We start from the raw sequence: 6,000 nt of genomic DNA, 5'->3' as shown, positions 1-6,000 counted from the left end.
AATTATGATGATTTTTTGAACAACATTACCGTAGGGGAAGCCCCTACGGTGTAGATTTTATATTAATTATCATCGAACACTGTACAACTCCCAAAGAGGTAAGGTTCAAGAGTTACATCAAGGAGGGAAGAAATGGACTAAAAGAGAGATCATTGTACAAAGATATGAAGAAACCAATCCACTAAGGGTTGCACTAAAGAAGTTTTCACTCTAAACTGGTGGAGCATCAAATCGTGTTGGAATGTAACTCTCCAATGACCATAGGAAGGTTGTTTCCCTTGAAAAATAAATGCATTCCTCTCTTTCCAAATATTCCATGCCGCACATGTCATCACTTCCATGAAACATGGCCCTGTGAAGTCTCTTCTAGCCTGCAGGAATCGATCAGTGAACTGTAGATCCATGTTCCAGATAATACCCAGCTCAGCCCAACATTGTTGAGCAAAAGCACAATCAAAGAAGAGATGGTCACGCGTTTCAAGCAACGCCTCATCACAGAGTACACAACCAGGTCCATTATCAAGCTGCCATTTTTTCTGACCATCAGATCTCCAGTATTTAGCCGGTCGAGCATTAGGAGCCAGACAAAAACTCTAAGTTTCGGCATAGAACAAGATTTCCAAATGGCATTGAAAGTCGGCTCCACTGCCAGCCGAGCGAATAAGAAATTATAGTATTTGGATGTTGTATAGGTGGAGCTTCCCCGGACAAACACGCGCTGATCTTGCAAAACCTGCTGAAATTCTTCATAAGCTTCCACTGAAAGGAGTAGTGCAAAACATGAGTTGAGGTTTTGAACCAGGGACACTTCCGCAACTGATATATCCTCATTTAAGACGTAAGAGAAAAGCCTTGGAAATTTATCACATAACAACTCCCCTTGATTCCAGAAATCTTTCCAAAATAATATAGAGGATCCATTGCCCACAGAACAATGTGTGACGCTTCTATAATCTTCGACTAAGCTGAAGATATCACACCACCAGAATGATCCACGTTTGGATTGTGAATGAAGGACTCGATTTCCATACAAGGACCAGACGAGTTTCACCCAAGGAACATTATCTTTCATATAAAACTTATGTAGTTGCTTGATCAAAAGAGCCTTGTTATGCAACTCTAGGTTCAACACTCCTAGTCCTCCATGTTTCTTAGGTTTACAAACAAGAGACCAAGCAGCCAAACAGAGCTGAGGTTTACAAATAAACTATGATGTTGATGCTTCTTCACTTGATAATACTTGATGCTCGCATTTTTACTGCGACTAGCTGAAAGGCATTAAAGAAAAGCGCTTATGGGAGACAACCCATATTTTATTTACTGTAATTTTTCTTTTTGTTGAGTCTTGGAAATTATTACTATAATGACCGTTCCTTATCATTTTTATTTCGTTTTTGTACCAAGAATAGCCTCTAATAAGAAGAAAGTAATATTTGGATGAAAACAGATTCTGTGTTGTTACCATAAAAATTCGTAAAAATAGCCAGAGCAAAATTTTGATATGTCATTTTTTATGAATATGCCCCAGGTTATTATCTAACTTTTATTAGTTGACCACTTTTCGAGATAAGCTGGACTCTCCGCCTCGGCGGAACCCTCTCCGCGCCCGCCTCTTGCCTCCACCCCCGCAGTCGCACCTCTTCTCTGGTCCACATACGACGGCGGCGGTGCAAGCTTCTCCTCGACACCGATCGAGCCGCAACAGCCGCTACGTGCTAGTGCTAGAGGTGCAGCAGCGGTGGGTCAGGGCGACCCCTGCCACCACCGTGGTGTCTCCCTCCCGCACGGTTGACACCTGAACAGGGGAGGCTCCTTGTTCCGCCATCTCCGACGGACCGACGGTCCTTGCACCAGGAGATGCGCCACCGGATGGAGCGCCTGCCACCGACGATGCGGCACGAAGAGGTGTACCGGTGGGAGGGCTACTGGCTCGCATTCCTTGCCTAAGAGCATGAGGCGCGTCGGTTTATCCGCGGCCGCCATGATTTCATGCCCGGCGACTGTAATATCCCAGGTTTAGAGGCAATAAAATGAGAGAACACCAAAGTGTGCATTGCATTCATGCATAGAAAATCCGGGGAATTTTCGCGCTTCAAATAAAACTTACCACAGTAACTGAAGTTTCACTTGACTTGCTGGAATTGAAGTAGATCATCAAGTCAAGCGTTATAAACTCCACTGTGATCTTTGCTAAAACTTTATTTTGGGTAGAGATGATTTGATCTATGGATTAGATCAAATGGAATTAGATTTACAACAACACATTCTTTAAGAATCAAACCCTAACTTATTAACACTCAAAAGTTAGCAACTACTTTTGTGTGTAATATAATTCACCTATAAATAAGGTAAACCACAGGGGTCTAAAGTGCTTAAAAGCCACACATTCTTATGTAAATCATAACTTATTAAATATATGGAATATCATAAAACTAAATCCATTTACATTACAAGTTATAGTTCAAACTATTTGAATAAAACTAACTATGAGTATTTTGAAACTCATATGATCATGCCTTGGTGAAATCAAACACCAACTATCCAAATTTGAGGAATAACCTTCAACCTTGATCTTTTGATCAATATTATAATATAAATCCAATCCAATATGATATAGTGACTCATCCACAATAATAAAACCATCCACAAGATATTTAGTAACAAATGCCACTTGGCTATCCAAAAATAAATCATATGAGAGGATAATGATCTTGCCACATAGGATGAAAATATCTACATGACTTGCTTTCCAAGCTATGCCACCTCATGCTCAAAGGATTGCTATGGATGAGGGCATGACACCCAAGCACCTTACTCATCAAACCAACACAAGAGTCACCACCTATGTGTCATGATACTAGAGCTTGCCCAAGCCTATAAATAGAGCCACACCCTTCATTCATTTCCTCATCTTGTAGCATGATACATGGGAACAAACACATAGAGCCACTCCATATGAATTAGCTAGGATCAAGATGAAGAAGCTAGGAGGTGGAGGCATACCACAAGAAGAAGGTTTATCAGATTTCCTGAAGAACAAGCTACGTAAGATACCAAGGTAGAATTCCTAGGCAAACCATATATGTAGAGGATCATATCATCATCTTTTGAGTAGGACCTTAGGATATTCCAAGACATTGAGAGGTGAGAGAAGTTATAATACTAACCATAGCCATGTTCATACCAGAATATTAGAAAGGTACTAATCCTAGTGTTCAAATCAATATTTGATCTTGGAGGTGAGAACCCTATTCCATTAGCAATACTTTAGGAAACCAATTCCATAATCATCAAAACTTGGTATTAATTATAAACCCTAAAAATCTAGGATGAGTGTGATGAGAGGAATAATAAGGAGGGATTAGTGAGGAATGAGTGGATCTTGTCTAATGCATGAGTATACCTTGTAGATATAGATGATAAGTTAAACCCATATGATTAATAGATATCATCTATCACATAAAATAATAAGTATATCACTAGTAGTTAACCCCAAACCAATCCTCATGCCTTGTATGGAGGAGTAATGTCATTAAACCTAAACCTTTTCACATAGGATTCACTCCACATGAAATATTATGCCCTAACTTGTGTATCATGGATCACAAGTATAAACCAAGCCATAGATACTTAGAACTAAATACCATGTGGTGAGTAGAGTGAACCAATATTCAATTCTATATTGCCTCCCAAGTAATTGCTTTGGGAACCAAATGAAATAGTAGGGTATAAAATAGAATCACCTTAACAAGTGAATTAACCCTGATGAGCTTAGGATCTATTTCAAGTAAGCCAAGACAGAATTGCTAAGCAAGATTATTTAACACAGAGTGAAGCCAACCCTATTCTTAAACCTTTGGAAACAATTCTTCACATAAAATCATGAACCAATCCATTCTCATTACCATTTAATTTAAACTCTAGCCATAATATAAAATGCATGGGAAAAATCAATATTGTCAAGTAATAACAAAACCTAATAACATGTTTACCAAGCACTGGTTATAAATTTCAAATCATTCAAAATAGGTTTGGTTTTAAATACAAATAAATTGAGACAAACCCTTAAGCCATATCTATTTTAAAATACACCTCACTAAAACACAAATTTAATTAAAGATTAAATGTTTGTTTAAAAATAAAACAGTGCAGTAACCATTACTATCAAGTGATATGGAAACTCAAATATTTTAGAACCTGCAAAAGAAAAATAGATTTCAAATTTGAATTCAAACCAGTAAATAGAAAAACAGAAAAAAAAAACAGAAATTTGAAAAAGGAGGGAAACTTACCTGTCCACCGAAGCAGGCCATCGCAGCCCAGCAGCAACCCAAGTCACCAGGCCGTCGCAGCCTATGAAGCCTACCCAGCAGAAGCCCACGACGCAGCCCAGCCCAACTGAAAACGGTCCACGTACCGTTTCACGATTAAACAGAAGGTCGTCGTCGTCGTCCTCTTCTCCGAGCTCGACACCGCGGCGGCGCGGTGGACACCGCTCTCGTCGACGATAAGGATGCCCGGACGCGGCGAAGGTTCCAGAACTTCACCCTAATCGTTTCGCGTCCGAGTCTATCCGCGGAGAGAAAAGATCTTCGCCGAACACCTTCCGGAGACCGCCACCTCCCGACCATCACCGTCGTCGTGTCGAGGCCTCGAGCTCCCCTCGGTCTATAAATAGGTGGAGATCATCGCCGTGATCTCCTTGTTCTTCGCCGCCCCTCCATTTCTTCTCAGTCACCCTCTATGTCACACATTCATCCTCATCCGTTCGCCGGAGTCGAAGACGAAGCCGATGAAGGAGGCCACCCCAGCCTCCGGCGCGTGGTCCAGGAGGAGCGCCTGGACTCAAGGAGCTTCTGGGAGGAGCCCAGCATCCAGGGGAGCCGTGTGGAGGATCAATTTCCTCGTTCCCTTCTGCAGCACATCACCGGGAGATCTTCAATCGTCATCGCCTCCGTCAGCAATCGTCGTCGCCGACCACACCATCATGTTCAGGGTGATTTTGCGCGTCCATAGAGCCAGATCTCGCTTCCTAGCATCGCCTGTAGCCTATGATTTGATTCTCGCCGGAGTAGCACCGCCGCAGAGCTCATCGTCGCCGTAGTTCCGATGAGTCCCCGCGGAAACCACCACCACCATTCGTTTCGCCTTGCAGTACTCGTTCGAATGCACCTAGTCGCGCGTTCCGGGAGGCAGTAAATCGGCGGCGCCACCGTGCTCTGGCCGCCGGCGTTTAAACGCCGGTGAGGTCAAAGGCCACGGTCAATTTTGATCAAACCTTGCCAACGTGGCACCTGACGTGTAACTTGACCCCCACCAGTCAGCCTCTCAGACTAGAAACGAACCGGTATGTTTAGTATTTTCACTTTATTTCAAATTCCAGAAAATAGCTGAAACTTTACGAAATAGATTAAATTCATTTCAACTCAGAAAAATATGAATAATATATCAAAATGCTCACAAAAATAAACTCTATTTAAATAAAATATAAAACAAAAATGTGTGACAAAATGAAATTTCACTTATTTTTAACCTTATTAATTATGACACTTCAATTATTTATAATACAATTTGAATTCAATAAATTGTTAAGTGTAAAAATTAAATTTTAACTATTCAGTAACTAAGTAAAATGTTAGGATTATTTACCATATTTGCATTAACTTAATTATTAGTGGTAATTCATAAACCCTAATTGCAAATTACTATTTTCCATTTTCTTTAAATAGTAATAACTCAAGAAAATATTATAAGCCAATATTATTTTGGTAAATCAAAACTTATTTACTTAAACATCTTTAGTTAACAAGTTAATTATTTTAAACCCTAATAACAATTATTAAACCCTGATTCTAAATTAAACCTAAATAAGAATTACCCTAATTATTAAATCTTGTGGAGATTAATAAAATGTTAAACCATTATTAATTTGACTCAAAGTAATTAGTAACCACAACTCTATTACCAATTATCATTTTAGGAGTTGTGCCATAATTTAGA

The sequence above is a fragment of the Lolium rigidum genome, chromosome 1, assembly GCF_022539505.1.
Source record: "Lolium rigidum isolate FL_2022 chromosome 1, APGP_CSIRO_Lrig_0.1, whole genome shotgun sequence".
Classification (NCBI taxonomy): domain Eukaryota; kingdom Viridiplantae; phylum Streptophyta; class Magnoliopsida; order Poales; family Poaceae; genus Lolium; species Lolium rigidum.
Note: the sequence above shows the minus strand (reverse complement) of the source record.